At 47.5% G+C, this 27,135-nt stretch overlaps 1 pseudogene across 1 annotated transcript in view; it reads right to left on the bottom strand.

Annotated features, from left to right (window-relative positions):
* Positions 1–8,157, bottom strand: part of LOC144791043 (cytochrome P450 2J2-like) — a 155,355-nt pseudogene extending 147,198 nt beyond the window's left edge. The window contains exon 1 of the transcript XR_013602282.1: positions 7,575–8,157. The product of XR_013602282.1 is annotated as a cytochrome P450 2J2-like (transcript). The remainder of the gene's footprint in view (positions 1–7,574) is intronic.
* Positions 8,158–27,135: the final 18,978 nt, after the last annotated feature.

Below are 27,135 nucleotides of genomic sequence, written 5' to 3'. Positions count from 1 at the left end.
TCTGGGTGACCGGGGGCTCCCAGGACACAATGGCGTCAATCTTTGGTTGGAGGGGAGCCACCTGGCCGCTCCCTACTTGGTGCCCCAGATAGGTCATAGACCCTTGGCCTATCTGGCACTTGCTGGCTTTTATTGTCAGTCCGGCCCGTCGGAGGGCCGCCAGGACCTCCCAGAGGTGTGTCAGGTGCTCGTCGCAGTGGAGGCTGTACACCGCAATATCGTCCAGATATGCGGCACTGAACTCTTCTAGCCCCGCCAGCACCTTATTCACCAGTCTCTGGAAGGTGGCCGGGGCGTTTTTTATACCGAAGGGCATCACCTTGAAATGGAAGTGGCCATCGGGGGTCGAGAAGGCAGATCGCTCTTGGGCACCAGGGGTGAGGCCGATCTGCCAATACCCGGCCGTGAGCTCGAAGGTGCTGAGGTACCTGGCGGCCCTCAGGTGATCAATCAGTTCATCGGCCCGGGGGATGGGATGGGCGTCGGTCCTGGTGACGGCATTCAGCCCCCGGTAGTCGACATAAAACCTGAGTTCTGGAGGGGCGCCGGGGGTGGCGGCTTTAGGGACCAGGACAACTGGACTGGCCCAGGGACTGTCTGAGGGCTCGACCACCCCCAGGGCTAGCATCTTGGCAACTTCGGACTGGATGCAGGCCCGAACTCGGTCGGGAACTCGGAAGGCCCGGTGTCGCATGGGCGGGCTGTCCCCGGTGTCGACATCGTGGACACACCACTGGGTGACCCCGGGAGTGAGCGAAAACAGGTCCGCAAATTGCCCCAGCAGCTTTCGGCAGTCCTGGTGCTGTTCGGGGGTCAGGGCGGAGGAGAGGGGGATTCCCTCGATGGAGCCGTCTTTTTTAGAGCATTTCAGGAGGTCGGGCAGGGGCTCGGAGTCGTCTTCGGCTCCATCATCCGTAGCCAACAGCAGGCTCAGCTCCGTGCGGGCAAAGTGAGGCATGAGCCGGTTGGCGTGCAGAACCCGGAGGGGGTTCCTGGGGGACTCCATGTCCACCAGATAGGTGACGGGGCTCTTGCGCTCCACCACTTTGAAGGGCCCCGTCCACTCGTCCTGGAGGGCACAAGGTTCGACCGGGGACATGACCCAGACCTGCTGGCCCGGCTCGAACTCGATGGATGAGGCATTCGTTTCATCTCCTCCTGACTGGCCCCAAGGTTGGCCTCGGCCAGTTCCCGGAACTTCCGAGTCTGGTTTCGGAAGGTCAGGAGGTACTGGTAGACATCAGGCGGAGCATCTCGGACTGTAGTCTCCCAGCCTTCTTTGACCAGGCTGAGGGGACCTCGGACAGGGTGTCCGTACAATAGTTCAAAGGGGCTGAACCCCAGGGACTTCTGGGGCACCTCCCGATAGGCAAACAGGAGGCAGGGCAGCAGGACGTCCCATTTGCGGCGTAGGGCCTCTTCCAGGCCCTTGATTATCCCCTTGAGTGTTCAGTTAAACCGCTGCACAAGTCCATTCCCTTGGGGGTGATACGGGGTGGTGAACTTATATGTGACCCCGCACTGTTGCCACAGGGACCGCATATATTTGGATATAAAGTTTGTGCCCCGATCACTCACGACCTCTTGGGGGAATCCTACTCCAGAGAAGATCCCCATCAGCGCCCGGCCCACCACGGGGGCCATTATGGTCTGGAGGGGGATGGCTTCTGGGTAGCGGGTGGCATGGTCCACCAGGACGAGGATGAAGCGGTGTCGCTGAGAGGTGCGGGGGTCCAGGGGCCCCACGATGTCGATCCCCACTCGCTCGAAGGGGGTGGTTACCACGGGAAAGGGTTGGAGCTGGGCCTTGACTTTTCCCCCGCTCTATCCGCTGGCTTGACAGGTCGGACAGGTTCTGCAGTGATTGTGCACATCGTTGCACATTTTTTGACCAGTAAAAATGGGTCACTAGGCGGCTGTAGGTTTTGTCCTGCCCCAGGTGCCCGGCGAGGGGCACGTTGTGTGCCAGGTTTAAGAGGAAGTCTCAGAATCGTAGGGGGACCACCAACACTCGGCTGGCCCCCAGTTCGGCAACTTTCTGTTCGCTGTATAGGAGGTCGTGGTCCCAGTAGACCCAGTGGGACCCCAATGTGTCCCCGGCAGCTTGGGCTGCGGCTTGCTGCCGGGTTCCCTCGAGGAAGGGACAGGCCTTCTGTTCCTGCCGGAATTGTTCTCGGGTGGGACCACCTTCCTGGCGCCATTGGGCTAGTTCGGGGATGTCGCCGAGCTCGGCGATGTCTTCGCGATGGGGCTCCGGTGGCCCGGACTCAGGGTCGGTTTCTTCATCGACGGCGGGTGGCGGCGGCGCGGGCCACTCATGTTCTTCGGTAGGGGCGGCCTCGGTCGACGCCGGGGCCCGGGCTGCCATGGATCGGGTGGTCGCGCAGACCCACTTGGGTAGTCCCAACATCCCCAGGTGCTCTCTCCGCTCGACTTGGGCCCAGGGGGAACTCTCGAGGTCGTTTCCGAGGAGGCAGTCCACGGGGGCGTCGTCCCGGACGGTCACCTTTAGCGTGCCCGACACCCCTCCCCACCCGAAGGGGATCCGGGCCATCTGGCACAGGGTCTCGGAATTGTCGGCGGCCAGCACGGGGCACAGCACATTCGGTAGGATCTGTTCGGGAGTCACTAAGTGGCAGCGGACGGCCGTCACACTGGCTCCAGTGTCACGGAGTGCTTCGGCCCGTCGCCCATTAATGTTGACCCACTGACGGTATTTTTGGGTGTTGCTCGGGAGTGGAGACAGGGGGTTCATGTCTCTTTCGCCCAGACAGACTAGGGCCATGGCGGCTGGCTCCCACTCGGTCTGGTCCTCGTTGTAGGCCTCTTCTTCTTCTTCCCCTCCTTCCCCCAGGGCGGTGGCCACGATCTGGCGGGTCGGAGGTCCGGCGGTGCCGGTACGGTGGTTCATTGGGCAGTGGGGGTCACTGGCAAAGTGACCTGGCCGCTGGCATCTGTGGCAGGTAACGTTCGGGCGGGGCCCCGGCCGTGCTGGGGGGGCCCCTCTTCTGGTCAGGGATGGCGAAGTGTTGTTCTGGGGCGACCCCCGGGGCGGACTCCGGGGTGGCGCAGACGGGAAGTCTCGGTTCCGGTTCTGGCCTCCTCCGCCACCTCGCTGGCGGATGTGCCCTTGGGGGTTCTGTCCTGATTCTCCTATCGGGGCCCGGGGGACCCGGGTGCTCACCCATCGATCGGCCTCGACGGCGAGTTTCCGTGGCTCGGTCAGTTTGCTGTCGAGTAGATGCTGTCTGAGCTCGACAAAGCAGTTGTTGGAGAGGTGCTCCCATACAATGAGGTCGAACAGCTGCTCGTAGGTGGTCACTTTGCTGCCCTTGATCAACCCTTCCAGGGCCCGGCTATAAAAGTTCACGTACTCCACCCATGTGGTACCGGGGATCTTTTTACAGTCTCGGAATCTCTGCCGGTACATCTCAGGAGTGAGACCATAACGGGTGAGCAGGGCATCCTTCATGTGATCATAGGAGGACATCACGTCGTCGGCCAGTTCCAGCAGGGTGTCTCTTCCTTCGCTGATGAACTTCCCCCATAAGCCGGCACCCCAATCTTTTCGGGGTATGCGGTGCGCGGTCATGGCGACTTCGTAGGCCTTAAACCACTGCTGGATGTCGTAATTTTTATAGTACTCTTTGACGACATCCTTGGGAATGTGGACCTTCGCGTCGGCAGGAGGTGGGGGGCTTCGGTTCACAGCGGCGCCAGCTTCTTCGCTCTTGGCCTTGATCTCCAGTTCTTTGAGGCCACGCTCGTGCTCGAACGTGAGTTTCTTTTCTTCCAATTCTCTCTGCCTCCGTCTCTCCTCCAGGTCTCCTTGGAGCCGTAGTTGCTCAATGGCCATTTTCTTTTCCGCTAGTTTGAGTTCTCAGTCCAGCCGGAGTCGGGCGAGCTCCAACTCATGGAGCCGGCTTCTCTCTCGCTCTTGGGCGTCTTCATGGGAGAGGCCCGTGTCTCTGTTGGCGGTTCTTTCTTCCGCTGGGGCTGTTATGGTTCCCGGGGGCATGTCGGGGACAGTGTCTCCTTCAGTTTGGGGTGGTGTCGCTCCGGCCTCCACCCAGGTTTGCAGCGCTTCTTTAAAATCCTCTTTGGTGCTCAGTCCGGTGGTAGCGATAGCTAAGTCTTTGCAAAATTGTTTGAGTTCTTTATGGGTGTACTCCTCCAATAGTTCCTTTTGGAACTGTGGGGTCGTTCCGGCTTCTTTAGTACTCATGGTTGCTGTGTATCTGTTAGTAGTGGGCGAGTTACTCGCTGTACGATTTGCGTCAGCTCGGATCCCGTCGCCTGCCACCAATGTTAGAAAGGCGATCCCAGGGGAGACAGAAGATGTCTGACTGACCACCCCGAGACCCACCTCTCCTTATGGAATAGGCCGAGCGCCGTCGAGAGGCCTCCTTGGCGAGGCTCCTCTCCTACAATCATAATAGCCGAGCAATCACACCACTACAAAGGGACACCACAGTGGGGCTGCTCTCGTCGAGAGTTCGTGGAGGCTAGTGCCAGGGGGGCGACAGCGGGTCGGTAGAGGGCCGGTGTCGTCCCGGGCCCGCCATGCGGGAGGGGTAGGACCACGCCACGAGGCCGGGTCCAACAATTCTTTTTCTGATGAAAGTGAATTCACCATGTCAGCATCAGCACTTTTGTCAGAAATGTCCCAACACCTCAGAAAAATGAAATATGGTAGGATGATCCGATGTTAGGCTGGAAGAAGCAGCACACTCAGCAAATAAGTATATAGGCGAATTTTGCGAATTCGCGATCCGTGAATTTGCGTATTTGCAAATTCGCGATCTGCAAAATTCGCGAATCTGTGCGAATTTGCGGATTTTTTTATTTTTCCGTGTTCGGGGGCGCTTTGCGTGTTCGTGGGGCGTTTTTGCGTGTTCGCGGGTTTTCTTTGTGCGAGACCGCGATGCGCCCTCTGGTTCATCACTGCCACCCTCTCGTATTTTATACCCTTCTGCCCTCTGTACCACTCGTTTTTGTGCCTTTCTGCCCTCTGCCCCACTCGTGTTTGTGCCCTTTTGCCCTCTGCCCCACTGGTTTTTGTGCTCTTCTGCCCTCTGCCCAACTCGTTTTTGTGGTCTTCTGCCCTCTGCCCCACTTGTTTCTGCCCTCTGTCCCACTCGTTTTTGTGCTCTCTGCCCTCTGCCCCACTCGTTTTTGTCCCCTTCTGCCCTCTGCCCCACTCGTTTCTGTGCCCTTCTGCCCTCTGCCTAACTCATTTTTGTCACCTCTGCCCTCTGTCCCACTTTGTGCCCTTCTGCCCTCAGCCCCACTTAGAATGGCGCCGGCAAGCTGCCAGCAAGCTGCCAGCGCCATTCTAAAATAGCTACAAAGTCAGCTTCAACAGGAAGCACTAATAGATGAAGTAAAGCAGGTGCTCGAGTTGAAGGTCAAATTAAGTTACACAATCATTAATCACCCCAAGTTTGGGGTGATTAATGATTGTGTAACTGAATTTGAGCTTCAACTCGAGCACCTGCTTTACTTTATCTATTAGTGCTTCCTGTTGAAGCTGACTTTTGTAACTATTTTAATATGGCTCTAGCAGCTTGCTGGCAGCTTGCCGGCGCAATTCTAAAATAGTTACAAAAGTCAGCTTCAACTTTTGACCCAATCCGTTCCGCTCGCGGATTTTGCGGGAAATTCGCGAATCTCGCGGACCGCGATTTTGTCGAAAATCCGCAAAATCCGCAAGCGGAACGGATTTTCCGCCCATGCTTACAAATAAGCCTATTTATCTGCCTCAGCCAGCTCTAATGTGCATATGTGAAAGGGGTACACCCTTCACTCTTGAAAACTTATAGGGGTTAAAGAAGAGAACACAGATTAAAGACCTACTCTAATATATATTACAACTTCATTGTTAATAAAACAGCTCATGACAAAGATGATAGGTGCATGTGAGCCAGCAGGTCCTGTTCTTGAATTCAATGTGGACACATATTGTGTTTCTGCCATTGTTCTGGTCCCTGAAAATATGATGCTATGGATCCCCTCAGGCATGTGTGGGTTTGATAGCCTTAATTATTAACAAACATATAAAATCATATGTACTATTCTCCGTACATACAGCCATGTTCATGGCTCCCGCCTATTATCAGGCATTTTAAACCTGGGGCCACCATGGGAATCTCCAACAAAGTTTTTAGCAAAAGCAGACTCTCCGAATGTCTGAAGATGGTATGAATTTTTAAGTACCACATTTTGAACTAAATAATGCATTTCCTTTAATGGCAATGAGTCAATAAAAACTATAAAACTGACATTTTGGGGATTAGCTCTGTGTGGTGGTCACATGTGAGCTTTGCAGATTGTGAGGAGAGATTGTTGTTGGTTTATAAACTCCAGACCTGGAAACACATGCCGTCCCACCGTGTGTCACCAGATATCGGCTCTTCTCACATGATCTCCCAGTGAGGAGCTGGTATCCCACGGTGGCAGACACATGAGCTGGAAACCCCTGTGCAGTGTGGGTTTCCAGCTCATGTTTGGAGGAGGTGTTTTTGCAAGCTTCCCAGGCCATTATCAGCAGCTCTGGAAGGGAGATAGGGGAATAAGGTCAGTCCCAGAATCTCTTCTGCGGCTCATAAAATCAATGAGCCCATCCCCTCCACAGAATTCACCTCCTTTCAAACAGTGAAGTTTATCTAAAAGTTGCCCTGCCTGAAACTCATATGTTCAGTTTATGAAAATTGAACAGTATATGTAACTTTTCAAAGGGGTTCCAGAGAGTTGCACTAATGCAGTCTGCTGAATAAATGAGTGCTTGTTGTGAACAGTCAGCAACAGGAATACCTATCCCCAATAAATCAAGCTTTAATCAAAACTCTGGCTGGACTTCTGCACCAAAGCACAACCATCACTTTGCTAATTAGTGCTAGTGCTCAGTATTTACTCTAAAAAGGGGATTGCCCAGTGGAACCAGCAATTGGGAACTCTTCTGGCTCTTGTAGTAAGTTGGCTTACTTTTGAAGTGCCGGGTGAGGGGGGTGGGGCTGGGAGCAATATAAAGCGACACAGAGAACTGACAAGCAATCAACATCCTTGGTCATCTTGGACAAAGCCTATGGGAAAATAACTTTATGCATTTAATGGGATTGATTAGTTTAGGAGACGTTCATGCTTGGTACACTGAAGGCCTAAATATTGCACTCATTGGAAATCATGCAGCAGTAAAAGTACAATTATGATGGAGCAACCTGTCTCTGAGTGGTTTAAGAAAGTTTGCAATCGAACTGTGTCTGTGTGCATTTTGTTATTACCCACGGTGAATGGCTGATTTAAGAAAAGGTGAGTGACTCAGCTGGGTATGACAAGTGAAGAAGGAAAAGGAAGCAAAAAGAAGATTGAATTGGTGAACCTCTCCTGCCAGGTTCAGGAGATGGATAGGCACAGACACATTCAGGTGTGTGCCACAGAGAAAGAAATACAAAGACCAATGAATTGCCTTCAATTTGTTCTTGGGTTCAAGTATCAGTGTGTGTGTGTGTGTGTGTGTCTGTGTGATGGGTAAATATTCAACAGAGGTAACAACATTACAACCAGCTCTATGGTACCTGCATGAGAGTCTCGTGGTGAAGCACAAAGTTCAGGGTCCACAGGTTGCCGATGATGGGCAGCGGGGTCGGTCCTGGAGGATATTTTCCCCTCAACCACTGAAGCTTGAGGTAACGTGTAATGAGAAGAGTAACAAACAGAGCAATTAACAGCTGAGTGAGCAGCAGCATGGTGGTGGAGGCTTGTCTCTGTTTCTAGGTGTTCTTCTTCAGAATGGACCTTTACTTCTATATTCAAACCTCACTCTATTCTTCTCTCAAGAACTAGTGTCCTTTATTTCTTGTTCACTAATCCTGTATTTATGTCTCCTAGTATTTCACTCTCCTCCTCTCCCCTCTTTCTATTTTTAACGTGTTCGAAGCTATTGCACGTCTTTCCCTGCCCTGAATATGCTTATTCTCTGTGCTCAGGTTTTAATGAACACATCCCTTTCCCAATTCCACCTTCTTTCACGCTCTTTGACTTCCTTCAATTCCTTATTTCTATGCCTAGTTCCCTCCTTTATGTCCAGCCTCCATGTCTATCTTCTTCAGTATGTATGCTTATCCCGTGCACCTCTCTTCTACTCTCCCTGTTTCAGTAAATGCTGCCCTCGCCTCCTCTGCTTCTGTGCTACTTTTTTCCCTTTTATATTTATCGCAACAACTAGAGTCGAGGTGTTTACCTTTGGTGTTTGCTATTTGATAGGCTTTTCATCAAGTTGGCTGCTTCATATTAACACACAAGCTTATCTCTCTAGGGGGGAACATAACTTTTTCGTCACACCCTCCTTTGACCTCTCCTAAGGACATACACTTGTACTTGCAATAAACACAGCATCATTTCCAGGCTCGTGCCCAGTGCTTAGAGGCTGTGCCACAAGCCCTGGCAGCAGACAGCTCAAGGGGGTACTTTTAAGTTGGACAGAACTAGTCACAAATAAATGTACTCCTCAGAAACAAAGAATGTTCATTGTGGGTCTTCTTAAGAAGAGGTCACCACAGACATGTTGATTAGTGTTGTTTATTTTCCAGTTGGTCTTTTTACATCACATATTGGCTTATCAGAGCTGGAACATTTGCTGCATCATCACTGCCCTACTCTAAGTTGAACTTTCCTTTTTTTTTTTTTTCTTTATTTGAGCAAGAACAAGATACATATAACGGTAATAAACCTTCGAAGAAATTAATTCATTAAAATATACATCACAATTTGAAACGAAGAAAAATAGAAGAGTAATAATCACATCCTTTGTAGATACAGCAAAAAAAGAAAAAAAAATCACTTCATAAATTTGCATACATAAGGAAAAATAAGTAAATAAAGATATACTTCAAATCATTATGGTTTCTAAGAGTTCCTTTTGTTATTATACCATCTAATAATAGGAGCCCAAATCTGAGTCCCAAGTGATCTAGAATTCCTTCCTCTGGTTTTATAGATGGCTATCTCATATTTAAAAATTCCCAGAAAACGGCATAACCACATTTGGAAAGTAGGGGCTTCTGAGTCTTTCCAGCGGGCAACCAGTATAATGTGGAGCACTGCCATACCCAGAAATACTGACGATAGTTCTTCCCTACTGTACTGTAAATGTACTCCTCAGAAACAAAGAATGTTCATTGTGGGTCTTCTTAAGAAGAGGTCACCACAGACATGTTGATTAGTGTTGGTTTATTTTCCAGTTGATCTTTTTACATCACATATTGGCTTATCAGAGCTGGAACATTTGCTGCATCATCACTGCCCTACTCTAAGTTGACCTTTCCTAAGTGCATACAAATGTATTGACAATAAAAATCACAACCTCCCTGGACTGTGCCCCAGTGTTTTGTAGCTGTGCCAGAGACTCCTGAATCATCTGTATTTAGATTGTTAAACATAATTTGTATTTAAATACCCATTTTATTTAAATCCTCTCTTCATCCACAATCATGGAAGGTTCACATTGGTTGCTTTATGGAAAATTAATTAATAGGTGGAACGACCATTGTACTTAAAACCTGTTATCCCACCACCTCCTGTTAAAATGAATATGTCAGAGTCAGAAATTAACAAGCATTGGCAATACAATAGGTCTGGCTCATGATTGAAAGTGCCTTTTGTGTTATTGGAGGCTATAGGCACTCAATATGTCATTATACATGCATTATAATACTCATCTTTCCGCTCTTACATCCATTCATCAGTTCACTGATTCCTTCTTGTGTTCACCTTCTGACATGAACGCACTACAACACACACAAACTGAACAACATATGCAAGATAAATTAAAAGATACACAAGTGGGAAGAAGAAATCATGCTGTCATTTGACCACGGCGGAAATATGCTTATAATAGCAAACTAAAAGTAGCAGCAGGTGTCTGTCTTGTAAAGGTCATTTAAATTGTCTATTGTTATTTTAAAGTTCAAGCATGTTTGCCACATTTAGAACCAACATGTTCAAAATTCTTAAATGTTAAAAAAATGAATACTATAACCAACCACTTGACTGGTTCAGAGCAACCGGCCTCGCAGGATACGATGCACTGCAGATGAAAGGATCGGCAAGCAAGCAATCCATTAGCACTGTAGTGTCCTTTTAGGAAACATTAACATAAAAAGAGGAGAAGTAAAGAAAAGTAAAGGGAACAATAAAAGGAGAAACATAACTTTTCATTATAAAGAGATCACACATAAGGAATCAGACATAACTTTTCCCAGGGAAGCGATAAGGCTTCTTGCGAATGCCAATGGGAATTGGCCAATGCCGATGGCTTGACACTATGTACAACAGCCTACTGTAGTGCACATAAACTGACAGCCACCAGGCAAACATTTATAAAACTAAAAATATTTGCAAAATTGCAGTTGGCAAAAAAATATACAATGCAACACCTCTCAATAGAGCCCAACCACAATTATCACAGTGACATTCTACTACCAGTGTTTGTTAGAATGGATGGCCAACATCAAAACCCTTGCATACTATGGTATTCTGTGATATTAGATTTAACGTACTACCTTTTCACAGCCTGTAACATAATGTGATAACAATTCACTGTTAGAGGGGTATTGGCTTTACCATATGATTTTCACAATAAATAATCCAGGCCTTCTGCCTTTAAAATAACTTCATAATAAACAGACCAGACCTATGACATCAGACACAACATTTCCCTGCACACCAATCAAGCCTACAACTTTTAACATTGGCTTGTCAACATAACCAACTCAGGCCTACTCTACTGAGCATAAGCTTTCCTTACAAGGCAATTGTTAGGCATACAGTAATCACATTGGAAATGTATGCACAATTACAATTAGCATGGCTAAATACTATAGCTCCTAATAGGGTTCAGCAGAGTTTCTCACAGTACAAATTTTCTATAGTTGTAGCTTGTTAGAGGGGTAAACCAGCACCAACCCCCTTGCCTACTAAAGTAATCTATGAGGTTCCATGTAACAAAAAAACCTATCCATAGGCTTCAATTCAGAGTCATAAGATTCTACCCGTTTATGCCTATTGGCTTGAACATATGCTTTTCACAATTAGTATATCAGGCCAACTGCCTTTATTATAATGTTTCATCATAAAACTTCGGGCATATAGCCCATGATATTGTTTTTTCACCACCAATAAATCAGGATATATAAAGTACTGTAAATCACCCGTGAGGGTCTCAAGTTGCTGGAGCTGCTTCCTACTTTGAGTGGAAAGCAGTGAAAAATGAGGCAAAAGCAGGCGAAAGCTCTCAAATAAAATGGAAAAGGAAGGATAAAGCAGTAAAAACAAGGCAAAAGTAAGAGAAAGCACTCAGAGGAAGCAGGACGGTGCAGCAGCATGGAACGATAGGCCTACGCCCTTCTCAATGGGTTTGCGCTGAAGCCTTCATTAAGTAGGTCCAGGAAGGAGGGAGTGGCGCTGGGAGGGGGTGGGTGAGGCTAAGCAGAAAAACAGGCAGCAGGCGGGAGTGGTAAATGATGGAAAAACCAAGGAGAAGCAGTGAAAAACAAGAGAAAGCACTCAGAAAAATGGGGGACAAGAAGGAGAAAGCAGTAAAAAACAAGGGAAAAACACCCAGAAAACAGAAGGGGAAGGAAGGAGAAAGCAGGGAAAAAAATAGGGGAAAAGCACTCAGAAAAAAGGGGGAAAGGAAGGATAAACAAAAAAACTAGGCAAAAGCAGGAAACCCACGAAGAAAAATGAGGAGGAAGCAGGCTGATGCAGCAGCACAGGAGAGCTAACCAACTCAAGCCCATTGTACTCAGTGAAAGTTTTACATGACAACCAATCCACATGCAGTCATAAAAGCACACATGCATACAAAATTACAACTGGCAGAGCAAACTACAATCTCTCCTGAGAGAGCCCAACATGGACTATTGTATTGCATATCTTCTATCCTCACAATTAGTTTGAGTGGTTCCCCAACACCAAAACTCTTGCTTAGTACAGCAACCTGTGAAATACTTACCTACAGTCTTTAGCACAGTGTAATACAAATCCATCCTTAAAAGCCTATTGTCTTTAAATTGATGCCTAAGTTAATGATTGACCTCCTTGCACCAGTGCTGCTGCCAAAGAAAGGCAAGCACTATAAATTATCTTGTTATCTAGAAGAGTTTAATAGCATCACAATGTCATTTGTATGCCCCTGAAAGTTCAAACTCAGGCAGCTGGATAAATATACAAAATGATCACACAGCTGTGTGTAGGGCAAGCACTTCTTTTGTAGAAGCACTCAACTTTTGCCCGATCAAAACATGCACACCTTGGTGCCATCATGTGGGTGGAGGCAAAGCCCTTCTCCTAGTCATGAGTATGACATCATTGTCAGGCGAGAGCAGCTCTGTCAAGCAAGACCATTAAAATAGTGGTACATTTCAAGTCCCGAATGGGGTGTGAGAAGAAACAATCATTGTCCCCCCTCTTGATTGAAATTTCATTAGAAGGTGGTAACTCTGCTTCACAAAACTATTTTAATGCATCCAAATGTATAGCCATCATAAAGCCACATAAAATTAACATGCAAAAAGTGCATAGAACTCAGTTTAGGAAATAAACATTGGTAATGCCAATAGCTCTCCCCATTTTTAAAGAAGCAATGACATTCCCATATTCATGCACTTCAAAAGAAGTTGCAATCAGCACTTTCCCTTTGCAAGTTGCAGTACTTTAGGCCCTCCTATAGATCTCTTGAGTTAGACAGAAGAGCTTTGTATAATAGACTGAAGTACTCTAAACCCTTTGAAAGATCTTATAGGCATAACGTGCCCTGTTTCCACAAAACCACCACCCCACGGCAGGTTTAAAGTAAACCCACTGCACTGTTGGGTTACGTATGTTAGGCAGGTATGGTAAGATAGGTATGGCAGGTAAAGTATGAATGATAGTTTAGTGGGTTGGTATAGTGGAGTAGGTATGGCTGGTTAAGTAATGGATGGTAAGTTAGGGGGTTGGTATAGTAAAGTATGTTTGGTAGGGAGCTATGGCAGGGAATGTATGGCAGGTTAAGAATGAAAAGTAGGTTGGTAGCTGTCTGTTGCAAGAGCTCTTTACATCAGTACACCAAAAAGAAGTCTAAAGAAGACCATACAGAAAACAGACTTTGGGTCCAATCTCTTATGCCATCAGTTTTCATATGTTTTTCATGGTGTGCTGCTGCCTGGATGTGAGGTCTGTTGAGGGCATTGCGGAATGAGGTTGATTACACCAAGTAGTCCTTTAATTAAACTTGATGTTTAGCTTTATCCAGTTTGTGTTTTTGATGTACTTACTTTGCTGGCATAATGTCATTTTATAGAGTTCTTTGTTATTTTACTGCTTACTGCTTGCTGTTTGGAAAACTAAAGCTGTCATAAAAAGTCAGTGCCACTCCCTAATCATCTTTGCACATTTTCTATAGTTTGTTGTTATGATAACATTTTGGGTTTACAGCTCTTTGTTCACAAAGTACATATGCAGGTGTGCATGCTTCCTTAAAGAGGAACAGACATACTTTCTCTTTGACAGAAGTGTTCCTTATGCAATATTATGCTGTGTGTCAGAACCAATATTTTTCTGTGTGTGCCAACATACAACCAATATAAATACAAGACTGCCTTCTTTGAAGGCATGACATACTTCTGCCAATAAAATGTGGCTAGCAAAGGGATTAATATAATTATGATTATTGTTATAAAATCACACATGCATGCATATACAAAATCATCTATAAGCAAAAATGTGTGCTTTATTAAAAACATCATGTATTTGTGCTTCTGTCAAACAATGCTACAATTTGTAGGCAAGAAGTCTATTAACTGTATCTCTGTAAGCAGAGAAAGGTGTTCACCATGCTGCCACTCACCGAGCTGTTGAATGCTCTGTTTTGGCCCTACTCATTGCACATTACTTCACGCTGCAGTGGTTGAGAGAATATATCCTCTTGGACCGACTCCATATCCTACTGGACCGACTTCTCTGCCCATCATTCGCAACCTGTGGACCGTGAAGTTTGTGTTTCTGTAGTACCGTACGCCTGGTTACAAGGTATTTGTTACTTCTTTTGAGTGTTTAATACTTTCCAACTCAGTCTGCTTATTTATTTCTGGATAGTGTTTGATTCCTATATGACAGAGAATAAAAATATCCATGATACAGTCACACACAAACACACACCCAGAAAGATCCCATACTCACACAGAGATTGATACTTGAACCTATGAAAAAGTTGAAAGACAGGGCCCGATTCACAGAATGAACTTAAGACTCAATGCTAAACTTACTACTATTTTGGTATTCACAGAATGCACTTATTACTTTTGGCATTCACAGATGAACTTACTGCTTTTGGTATTCACAGAAGTTAGGATTTTGTCTTAAGTCTGTCTTAAGTCAGTCTTAAGTTTGTCTTAAGACAAACTTAAGACAAAATCCTAACTTCTGTGAATACCAAAAGTAGTAAATTCATTCTGTGAATGTCAAAAGTAGTAAGTGCATTTTGTGAATACCAAAATAGTAGTAAGTTTAGGATTGAGTCTTAAGTTCATTCTGTGAATCAGGCCCTCAGTCACTAGTCTCAGAGACTTTATTGCCTTTATCGCACAGTGGCGCACACCTTTGTTTGTACAACACCTGAGCCTGACAAGAGAGTTTCACCACATGGATTGTCTTTCATTTACTTCCTCCTCTTTTTTCACTTGTTATGGCCAAGCCGAGTGACCTTTCCTTAGGTAGTCATATAGTGTAGGGTGAAACACAAAGCACAAATAAACAAACTCTCTATTCTCTGCCTTTCTCTCCCACTCACACAACATTACTAGGGGCCAGATGTAGGTGGCCCATTACCGGTCGGTAAACCCGAAATTTGGCAAATTTCAGGTTTACCGACCGGTATTGAGCCATTTGCTATGTAGAGGAGATTCGGTAAATACCGAATCGATATTTACCGATTCTGTATTTACCGAATCATCATTTACCGATTCGGTATTTACCGAATCGGTAAATGACATGTAGGAAGCACTTTGAAGAGTGCTTCCGTGCTTTAAGGATTCATTATTTACCACCAACTATTAGTTGGTGGTAAATAACGAATACCTCTGTAAATGCAAATCTTTGCATTTACACCAGTGCCATGTGGCAGACATACATGCCTTTAGGGCATGCATGTGCGCCACATGTGCACACAAGCACTATTCAGGGGTGCAACAGGGTGTCAATGTGACACCCTGCCACCCTTGACTCTTTACCTATTTTACCGAAAAGGTATGTACCGATTCGGTAATTGACATTCATTCCTATGGGCCTCCAATACCGATTCTGTAAATATCGAATCTTAACGATTCGGTAATTTTTACCGAATTATTTGCCACATAGCATTTACCAATTCTAAAATACCGAATCGGTAAAATTCGGTATTTTATAATAAACCATTCCTAAACTAATTAATGTCCGTTTTGCAAATAAAATGACCTCATTCAAATACCTAAAGTTGATTACTCATAGGCTGTATCAAAGATGACAAAGGATTTTGATTGCTTGTCAAAACTCTCCATAACTTTATTCCCCCCCGCATTTCAAAAAGTGAGTCATCTGATTACAAAAGCAAGAGAAGTTACCAATTTGCTGGTCCCATTTGAATTCTAGAATCCCTTTATTAGGCCCAGACTGTAAATATAGGGCACCAGGTGTTTCTTTGGGAGGCTGGAAGGATGGGACCAGTTGTGTTATGGGGGGGGGAGGTTTTGTTACTTGGGGGCCGCTTTTGTAGGTCACCACTAACTTTCCAGCCCTCTCCGGGGTATTTGGCATTAGTGCCAGCTTTAGGGTAGCCACATATGGGAAATAACAGTTACAACGCATGCTTTTACCCCGCATGCCATTACAACGAAAATGACTTGCTGTAGGGGGTATAAGGTGTTGGATTTAACTCCAACACTTTCCCTACTGTTGCACAGACTGGAGTTGAATAGTAAATTATACTATTCCAACCTCCAGCTCACCCCCGACAGCAAGTTAGGGTAAACAATTGCGTTGTAATGGCATGCGGGGTAAAAGCATGCGTTGTAACGTCATACAACCGCCACATATACATTCGAAGTCTGACTGAGATACACACCATTGTCCGTCTTTAATTTCTGCGATGTCAGTTGTAGTGGAAATAAAAAATAGATAATGGCGTGAGGTGCTCACATGGTCACAGTTTTTGTTCACTGTTACCAGATTCCATGGCAGGACCGGAGGCTTCGGATTATGATTGCCTTCTTTTTTTACTACTGCTAAACACAGCAGCCAATCAAACAAACAGAAATGTTATGTTATGTTATGTTATGCACTTTTATTAGGCGCACAGATGCTCCAGCGAAGGAGTGTCCTGGCGCCGCGACAAGGTAGCAGCACAACACAACGTGACAGCACACAATAAAAAACTAAGGGAACAGAAAGGTTTTCACCGCACGGCGAAAGGAAAGCAGGTCCCTGAGAGCACGAATCGCCGGGGGGAGGGAGTTCCAAAGCACCGCCGCACGGACTTGGAAGGAACGTCCGCCAGCTCTACTACGCTTAAAGCGAGGAACAACAGCCAGTTCTAAGTCAGCAGATCTTAAAGCTCGGGCTGGAGTGTAATGAGCCAGAAGTTTGGACAGAATCATAGCCGGAGACCCCTTGAGTATTTTATAGGCGACGCAGAGGACCTTAAACTGAATCCGCTGAGCCACCGGGAGCCAATGTAGCGAGCGCAGGGTACTGGAAGTAGGACATGATCTAGGTAGTCCTACCTCCGATCTCGCAGCGGCGTTCTGGATCCGCTGCAGGCGTCCAATTTCTGCCTGGTTCAGGCCAACCAATAGGGAACTCGCATAATCCAGCCTAGAGATGACAGTGGCTTGGACCACAAGTTGTCTGGTGGCGGCATCAAAAAACTTAAGCACAGGACGGAGCCCCCGTAGAATGCCAAAACAACAGGCCGCCGTACGTTTGGTATGGCAGGCAAACGTAAGGGAAGGATCCAGCCATACCCCGAGGTTTTTAAGCTCAGAGACTGGGGTTGGTGTGGGACCCAAATCCCCTGGCCACCATCTCCCTCCCCAAAGTTCCGGTTGTTTGCAAAAATCATGACCTCGGTCTTACTGGCGTACAGCTGGAGACAGTTGGACGTCATCCAGCCAGCGACCGCCCGCAGTCCTTGTTGGAATCTGGGTGCATCCACATCGGCATCCCCGCTGATCGTGACCGCTAGCTGGGTATCATCGGCGTATGACACCATTGTCATACCCCATTGCCGGACAACCTCAGCTAGCGGCCTTACGTATAGATTGAACAACGTAGGACTCAGCGAGGAACCTTGGGGGACACCCAGATCCAACAGATGGTATTTGGACTGGTACGGAGGGACGGTCACGCTAAAGGTCCGATTGGCTAAAAAAGACCGGAACCATTGGAGAGCGATGCCGGTGACACCAGCCTCCTCTAAACGACGCAGAAGGATGTGGTGTGATACGGTGTCAAAGGCGGTGCTCAGATCTAATAGCACCAGCGCCTCTGTTTGACCCGCATCAAGCACGGAGCGCAAATGCTCCACCATATACAGCAGAGCCGTCTCCGTGCTATGACCTGCCCGAAACCCATTCTGCGTCATATCAAGGATATCGGCTTGGTGTAGATGTTCCGAGAGGACCGCGTTAACATGCGCCTCAGTCACCTTGGCAGGCCACGGCAGAAGTGAAATTGGCCGATAGCTTTCGGGCTTACTGCCATCCAGGCTAGGTTTCTTGAGGATAGGCCGGACCATGGCCTGTTTCCACTTATGTGGAACTACGCCGGATGTAAGCGACGTATTGATCAGAGAACATAGCGGTGAGATGTCATGCACAGCTAGGTCTTTGAACACAGCCGGACAAAGCGGATCCGCTGGGGACCCCGACCTCACGCGGCAAGCCAATTTGCCAAGGCTGTCAGATGTTAAATTCGGAAAAGAGTGCAGCTCCTCGGATGTCAAACGTTTAAAAGGTGTGTCTGCGGGTGGAACAGCCGTCGGAAAGGCCCGATAAATAGCATTGACCTTTTCCAAAAAGAAATCCGCCAATATTTCACAGTGCTCAACAGAGCTCTGGTGGATCGCATTCACCTTTTTAGCGGTAAGGTCTTTCAACACCTTGAAAATGGTTTTAGAGGGGTTAGCACTAGTCCGAAATTGTAAGGCATAGAAGGCAGCGCGGGTTCTGCACACTGCTTGATGATAGAGTTTAACAGTGGCCAGGTACAGGACCTTTTTCTCGTTGTTATAGGTTTTGCGCCATGCCAGCTCTGCACGCCTACAAGTGGTCTTAAGTGCCCGTAACGCGTCGTTGTACCATGGGCTGGAATTCCTGGCCCCCGATTTGCACCAGACTATGGGGATAAGGGAATCTAAAGCCCTAGTCACCCAGTTGCAGAAGCCGTCGTAACCTTGATCTACAGCCCCAGTTATATCTAATGGGTCGGACGACAAAAGATGGTAAAACTCATTCAACTTCAGTTTGTTCCAGCGCCGTCTAGGAGTTGGACACACCACTGGTTTGGGCTGCATAACAGGTACGGGGCACCGGATCTGTATCAGATAATGATCAGTCCATGCCAACGGTGTCAGGCTAGAAATGCTGGCTTCCGCCAAGTTGGTACAGAACGGGTCAAGGATATGGCCCCCTATATGGGTAGGTTGTGAGACCATCTGAGTCAGCTGGAGCGCTTCAAGATCTGCCATGAAGCTAGACACCGACGGGCTAGATAGATTGTCAAAATGCAGATTTAAATCCCCAATAATGGAGAAGTTGGAGCACCCTACAGCCAGCTTGCTAATGGCATCCGGTAGGGCGGCTCTAAAGCTCACTTCGCTCCCTGGGGGTCGATAGATCAATAACCCCGACAGAGTGAAATTAGGCGTGATAGCCACCTTAAACATTGCGCTTTCACAGCCAGAGATACTCTGTCCCTGCCACGTACACGTGTAACAGGACCTGACCGCAAGGGCTATCCCTCCACCTCTAGAGACTCGGTTAAGAGTGAATACCGAGTATTCAGGCGGGAAGGCCAGGTTGACAACGGCCGTATCAGCATCCTGCAGCCAGGTCTCTGTCAGACAGAATAGATCTGGCGGATCGTGGCATAGCAGGTCGGAAATATCCAGCTGGTGCTTTATCAGCGACCTGATGTTCAAATTCCAGATGCTGATAGAAGGAGATGAACTGACAGCCACCGTGACGCGCTCCTTGGAACCCCTTCCAAGGGGAGCGGGAGCGGGAAGAGTAAACCGTCCACAACCACAAGAGAGGGGGCCACATAAGGGGTCCACCCGGGTTGTCCCACAGGTCCCAAGAGACTGACCAATAGCAACGAGATTGTCCCTAGCATAGCACAGCATTATGGCCAAGGGAGAAGCCACAGGATGGGTCAAGGTCCTGCCCCGTCCTGCACGTCCTGTCGCGGACGGGCGCAGACGGGCAGGACTCTGGCACGACTCCGGCCACGCGAGGGCGCGCCCGCTGCGCGTTACCGCTGCGCTGGGCGGGGAGCTTTAAGTACCTGTCCCTCCGTAGCTCCTGCGCACTAGAGCGCTCGCCGGAAATAGTCCCTGCCCACTCCACCACCACACCACTCCAAGATGGCGGCCAATACAAAAACGGACCCCACCCCAGAACCGGACCCGCACAAGCGGCGGTGCTGTTACAATAATAGTGCAGGTAAGGGGACACAAAACAGGGGATAATAACCCAGCTAAAACAAACAAATAAACAGGAAGTTTTAAAATGCTTTCTGATCAGCAATAAAAAGCGCCAAACGCACAGCAGCGTAGCGCAGCGCTACCTTGTCAGGGCGAGCTCCAGGGCGACTCGCCTTCAGTACCTGTCCCTCCGTAGCTCCTGCGCACTAGAGCGCTCGCCGGAAATTGTCCCTGCCCACTCCACCACCACACCACTCCAAGATGGCGGCCAATACAAAAACGGACCCCACCCCAGAACCGGACCCGCACAAGCGGCGGTGCTGTTACAATAATAGTGCAGGTAAGGGGACACAAAACAGGGGATAATAACCCAGCTAAAACAAACTAATAAACAGGAAGTTTTAAAATGCTTTCTGATCAGCAATAAAAAGCGCCAAACGCACAGCAGCGTAGCGCAGCGCTACCTTGTCAAATACAAACTGCATTTCAAATGAACCTCTTGCCCATCCTCCATACTGCTCCACCAATCAGGTACCATCAGCACATATAAAACACCATGAGTCCACAGTCATTCCTCTTTCTTTGCTGCTGCACAGCATCAGATGAGTGTGACATTCTGATACTGCATGTTTAGCTACTGCATAAGCTTTCATGTTGACTTATATTTGACATACTAAGGCTTGCCTTGCAACTTCAGAAGTGTACCAAGGAAAAGTAATCCCTTTGAGGATTACCAGCCGGTGTGGAGCAGGAGCATGGACGACGAAGAAAACACAGTGCTGTTCATGTTCTACGGCTCGCGTTCCACAAATGCTCTCGGTCTCAGGAGCGCCTTGCGAGGCAGCGCTTGCACGTACACGCTCATTTTTCACATATAACATCCAATGGGTCAGGACCTTGCCCTAGGGAGAATTTAACTAGACGGCTCCCTCCACTTTGACTTGCCGGCCTCATCATTGATATTGCTATTTTTCATCTGGCTGGGGCTCCCCCTTCCTCCCACATCCTCCTAATTAAATCAACCCCTCTGGAGTTACTGGATTAGTGCTCTGCATCAGAATGGCCCACACCTTTGGTGAGTACATTGACATTCCATATGAACACCAGTGGGCGTATTATACAAAGTGCCCCAGTGGCGCAACAGGCATGTGAGCCAGCTTTGCATGACCCTGGGGCAATTTGGTACCACATAAAAGGCAGCAGATGCTTGTGCTGCCCTTTCTGTAATACAGCTAGAGCTCGTGCACACAGTACCAGTGCTATCACTAGAGTAGTTTCCTCATTTGCATGGGGGAATCCCTTTGCCTATGCGCACCCGCCGTATTATAGTTGCAGGCGCAAAGGCAAAGAAGCTGTCAGGGGGCGCACTGACAGAGCGCCACCTCAAAGATGATGCACTATTAGTGTGCCCCCTGATGGTGACCCTCTAAAGAGGGCAAAGAGAGATCCCCTTGCTGGTGGGTGCAGTCCTTCACTGCACCCGCCTGCAATCGTATTGCTAATCCCCCTCAAAAGTGCAGCCGGGTTGCCGTTGTGGACAGTGAATCATGGTGTGGCTGCTTCAAAACTGCTCCCTTTTCCACTTGAATGCGCTGCCCCCAGGTAGCTTGACTTCGCATCTGCCCTGAGGCGGCGCATTCAACATATTACAGCGCACTCTCCCTGTTAGCGCTGAGTGAACCTTTTAAAAAGGTGCGCTTGGCACCAACAAGGAGGGTGTGCTGTATTCTACAATATGGCCCCAGGTAGAGGAACGATTGGCAAAGGTACTAGACGACCGTGTGCAGGATTCCTTCAAAAGGGTATTGATCAAAGCTCTCCTCCCCCTTTACTGAACCTCTAGTGTGCTATGGCAAGAGAGAAATGGGCGCCAGCTCTTCGGTGAAAAACCCTCCCTGGGAGTACATTCCTCATAGTCTGGTCCTCCTCTCAAAGGGGCAGCTGGATGGCCTCTTGCTGAGGTTTTAGTACAAATGGCCTCATCAGCTTTTTTGCGCCCCAAATATTGCACTTGAGAGGCACCAGGACTTTCGGCACTCTCTCATGATTTGGGCCAGGGCATAGAGGACTCTTCCTCGCAATCATCCACTTCGGACAATCCATGGAAGACGTACACACATCTTCCAATACCATTGAGAACCCGCTGGGCTAAGAATCTTCAGATCAATTCTGTTGATATCATCCTCCCACGCTCTTCAGAATGGGTTTCCTGCCATGAGGTAGCAGATTAAGTGCAGTCTTGATTGCATAAGGGTTTTGAAAGGGGTGCGCAACATGTTGTGCTCGGAATGCCCAAGACCATCTCTCCAGGGAGACACCAAAGCTCAACCCTAATATGGCAACATTCCTTAAGAAATATGTAAAAGATTGCAGAAAAAGTATAGATCTTGCCTCGTGGACTACTCAGGACTGATCACAAAACATTCAGGGACTAGTAATTCACGCCAAAGATACAAGCCCTCTCCCAATAATCCCAGATACTCTGTTAGAATGGTCCTAGCATGCATTGTGTTTTCTCGGCAATGCCAATTGCACCATTTTAGCTCAATGGCATTAACCCTTCTTGATTTGAATTGATCCAAAACTCACCGAGGCAGCCTCCACCAAGGCTGGTCATTGAGTAACGGCGCTCCTGTTTGGTAATAAGTTCGCAAAAGACTTGGCCAAATATGCTGCCACATTCTTGGTGTTGAATAAAGCACAATCTTCAGTTAAAAAGGTATTTAACCGCATGCGCGCTGCGGCTATTTTTCCAAAAGCCGCGTTACATGACGAGCTCAGCTCGTCATCAGCGTGCGAGCGGAGCAACCGATGACGAGCTGAGCTCGTCATCAGCGCCGAAGGGGTTAACTGGCCTTTGTGCAAGGGTCAGTCTCCAAAGGGGCCATGCACCGGGCCGAGGATTCTCTCAAGCCTCTGCCAGAGATTACTCATACCTAGAAAGTGGAGCTGCTTCCTACTCTAACGCCAACACCTTCTACCCAAACCATGCTCAAAAGGGCTGAGAAAAATCCCGCAGGGGTTCCTACCATGGGGAAAATTATGCATTGGTGTCCTCTTACTCAGGTAAAGGTTATTCCATAATCAAAAGTCAAAATGGAGGGCAGAATAAGATTTTTTCTTCACAATTCGAAGTTAATAATGCAAGATGCTTGGGTACTGGAGACAGTGCATGAATTCAAGCTAGATTTCTTTGCAAATCCATCTTAGGAGGGTCCCCCAGCATCTAATTTTTCCCCAGTCAGAATGTCATTTTATATATTCTGAAATTCAGGAGTTATTCCGAAAGGAAGTGATCATTCCTATAACTCCTAACACAAGGGGTTTTGCTACTACTACATTTCTCATACAGAAAAAAGGCAGAGATTTCGGTTTAGTTCTGAACCTCAGACAGCTTAATTCTTGGATAGTTTATCACCACTTCAAAATGGAGGGCATTCACCTGCGTCGAGACCGCCTATAGGAGGAGGGTTTTTTTTTATTTATTTTTTTTGTGAGTTTTATATAGCGCGAACTAGAACGGAACCGATTCAGTTATCAGAGCGCTTTACATAGCACCAGTTACGTTACATGAGGACACATTTTCATTTTAGGCACGGGGAGATTAAGTGATTTGCCCAGAATCACAGGGGGTTTTTGGCGTCGTTACCGAGACTCGAACCAAGTTCCCCAGGTCCGAGGTCGAGCGCCTTAGCCGTTAGGCCAACCCCTCTGGTGTGTCTCGATCTGAAGAACACCTACTTGATGGTTCCAATATCTTGCCTGACAGGAGGTTCCTTCAGTTTTGTTGGCATCAACAGTGGTACAAATCTACCATTGTTCCCTGCAGTCTCTCTTCGGCCCCATGGTGTTTCACCAAGCTCTTACGACCGGTGGTGCTGTACCTCGGGGAGAGGGAAGGCTATCTAATAATATATCTAGATGACACCCTCATCTTGGCACAACATCAAGACACTGTTCTCCTTCATCTATCTTGGGTGGTTCACCTCCTTCAGGATTAGGGCTTTATCATCAATTCCAAGAAGTCTCTCTTGATTCCATTTTAGCAGCTGGAGCTCTGGTCTTTCAAGTTGATTCTATTCTAGACCAGCTCAGACTTCACCCTACAAAAACTATGGCCATCAAGAGAGAGTTTAGATGAGCCTTTGCCTCTCCGACAGCATCCTTGATGATTCTAGCCAGACTTGTGGGTCTTCTTGCATCTTCCATTCAGGCTATTTTTCTGGGCCCTGGCAGTAGCAATTATAGTGCCCTTCAGAGGCTCAAAATCTTTCATCTCCTGAAAGGGCGGTCCTACTTGGAATGCATTCCTTTGTGGGGGGAAGACAGGGTGGAGATCTCCTGGTGGCTGCCTTATAAGGTTTGCCTGGAACTGCAAGCCCACATTTGCCTCTGTTCCAGAGGTAGTCAGAGAGTCGGATGCCAGCAGATGGGGCTAGGGTGCATGGTGTGGCTCGGTGGCAATGGGAGGCAGATTGTCCCCAGAAGTGCTTTGCCTTCACATCAACTGCTTTAAGCCCCTAGCGAGACATTTGCTGTGAAGGCTCTGCCCCCGCAGAGTGAAATGTTACATACTCCTATGAATGGGCAATATTTTGTCAGTGAGATATATCAACAAGTTGGGGGGAGGGTACGGGCTTGTGGCGCTTAGGAGAAATTTCAATGGATTTTTGGCATTACTGTCTGGATCTTCGAATAAATGACAGCAGAATATCTTGTGGTGGACTGGATCTCTCAGTTTCTTCGCAATTCCAGTGATTGAGGCTTCATCCTCACATTTTCTGGACACTGAATCAGGTATGGGTCCTGTGCATGATAGATATATTTGCATCTCGCCTGAACACACATCTTCCTCTATTCTACAGCTGAAGGCCAGACTCCCAGGCAGTGAGTTTGAATGCTTTTCTCTAGTCCTGAATGGGGAATTTGTTCTATGCCTTTTCACCATTTGTGAAGATTCAGAGTGTTCTCTCCCGAGTGCGTCGTCACGCTGTGGAGGTAGTTCTGGTGACCCCTTGTTGGACGGCGCAGTCATGGTTCCTGGTAACGATGGCGCTATTGTTCTAACTTCAGATTCAAATTCAGTCCTTCAATGAATTTTTTTCTAACCCAGTGGGGCTTCCTGACCCTTTGGTGGTCGACGATTGGTTGCTTTAATGGCGTGGATAATTTCAGGGGACAGTGGCAGGCTCTTTTCTTCTTATCTCAATCCTGGGTCCCAGTACCCATAGAAGGCATGCTGCAACATTACGTTATTGTGCCCATAGGTGGAGTGAATGGAGTGTAGATCCCTTGGAGGTAAGCGTGCAGATGAGCACTGCAAAGGCTCGGAGAGCGGAAAACTGCTAATTTGATCCTATTGTGAAATTGTTTTTAATTCACTGTTATTTTACTTGTGTGAGCTGTGTTAGACCTCAGGGGGCTATCTACTTTTTAAAAACAACGCTAATTCTGCACTTGCACTTTTTAAGCAGCCATCTTGGTTAGCGCTCTAGTAGCTACACCATCTCTCGGGAACTACATAAGGGGAGGATGACGCGACCGCACTGCAGTAAACTTTAGTCATTACGAGCGCAAAGAAGGCTCGGAGGGCGGAAAACTGCTAATTTGATCCTGTTGTGGAATTGTTTTTAATTCACTGTTATTTTACTTGTGTGAGCTGTGTTGAAGCTCAGAGGCTATCTTCTTTTTGAGAAAAACTCTAGTTCTGTACTTGCACTTTTTGGGCAGCCATCTTGGTCAGCTCTCTAGTAGCTACACCATCTCTCGGGAACTACATAAGGGGAAAATTACCCGACCGCCCTGCAGTAAACGTTAGTCATTACGAGCACAACGAAGGCTCGGAGGGCGGAAAACTGCTAATTTGATCCTGTTGTGGAATTGTTTTTAATTCGCTGTTATTTTACTTGTGTGAGCTGTGTTAAAGCTCAGGGGGCTATCTTCCATTTAAAAACAGAGCTAGTTCTGCACTTGCACTTTTTGGGCAGCCATCTTGGTCAGCGCTCTAGTATGAATGAATGAATGAATGAATGAATGAATTTGAATTTGTAGAGCGCGACTAAACCCATAGGCATCAAGGCGCTAGTAGCTACACCATCTCTTGGGAGCTACATAAGGGGCGGATGACGTCACCCCGTTGCTGTAAACTTTAGTCATTATGAGCACTGCGAAGGCCCGGAGGGCGGGAAACTGCTAATTTGATCCTGTTGTGGAATTGTTTTTAATTCACTGTTATTTTACTTGTGTGAGCTGTGCTAAAGCTCAAGGGGCTATCTTCTTTTTAAAAACAACGCTAATTCTGCACTGGCCCTTTTTAGGCAGCCATCTTGGTCAGCGCTCTAGTACCTACACCATCACTTGAAAGCTACATAAGGGGAGGAAGACGCAACCACCCTGCGGTAAACTTAGTCATTACAAGCACTGCGAAGGCTCGGTGGGAGGAAAACTGTTAAATTGATCCTATTGTAGATTGTTCTTAATTCAATGTTATTTTACTTGTGTGAGCTGTGTTGAAGCTCAGGGGCTATATTCTTTTTGAGAACAACGCTAGTTTTGCACTTGCACTTTTTGGGCAGCCATCCTGGTCAGCACTCTAGTAGCTACACCATCTCTCAGGAGCTACATAAGGGACCGATGACACGACCGCGCTGCAGTAAACTTTTGTCATTACGAGCACTGCGAAGGCTCAGAGGGGAGAAAACTGCTAATTTGATCCTGTTGTGGAATTGTTTTTAATTCACTGTTATATTCCTTGTGTGAGCTGTGTTAAAGCACAGGAGGCTAAAACAACGCTAATTCTGCACTTGCACTTTTTAGGCAGCTGTCTAGGTCAGCGCTCCAGTAGCTACACCATCACTCGGGAGCTACATAAGGGGCGGATGATGCGACCGCGCAGTGGGCGCGCTGCTGGCCTGCCAAAGGCGCTCCAACTGCATGCCCGCCTGCGCCCGTCCGCATCCGGTCGGTGCCAGGGACCACAACCCCTGTTTTTTTTTCTGCAAATAATTACTTTTATAACTCAGATTCGCTCCGACAGCTAAAGGAGGCAATTAAGGATAACTGTTCACATTCTATTGATCCTTGTAGTATGGATGTCGGCTGTTCCCACTGCACCTTTACATTTTCACTGTTTTCTCATATCGCCCGCCCCATCAGAAATCATATAAAATGCTTTTATCAAATTGCAGGTCACTGCCTAAACAGGCAGTGGAAATCTCTATTGTGTTAGAGGAAGAACATCCAGAAGTTTTGTTTTTAACAGAAACTTGGCTCAATACAGGATCCGATCCCAATCTTGTTCAAGCCCTTCCTCCGGGGTAACTTATCCAGAGGCTAGACCCGGTCTCAGGTAAAGGGGACGGGATGCCACAATTTATAAAAGTCAATTTACCTGCCATAGTTCCATAGGCCCACTACCA

This window comes from Lissotriton helveticus, chromosome 11 (assembly GCF_964261635.1).
Source record: "Lissotriton helveticus chromosome 11, aLisHel1.1, whole genome shotgun sequence".
Lineage (NCBI taxonomy): Eukaryota > Metazoa > Chordata > Amphibia > Caudata > Salamandridae > Lissotriton > Lissotriton helveticus.
The sequence above is the reverse complement of the archived record's forward strand: the minus strand, read 5'-3'. Positions and strand labels throughout refer to the sequence as shown.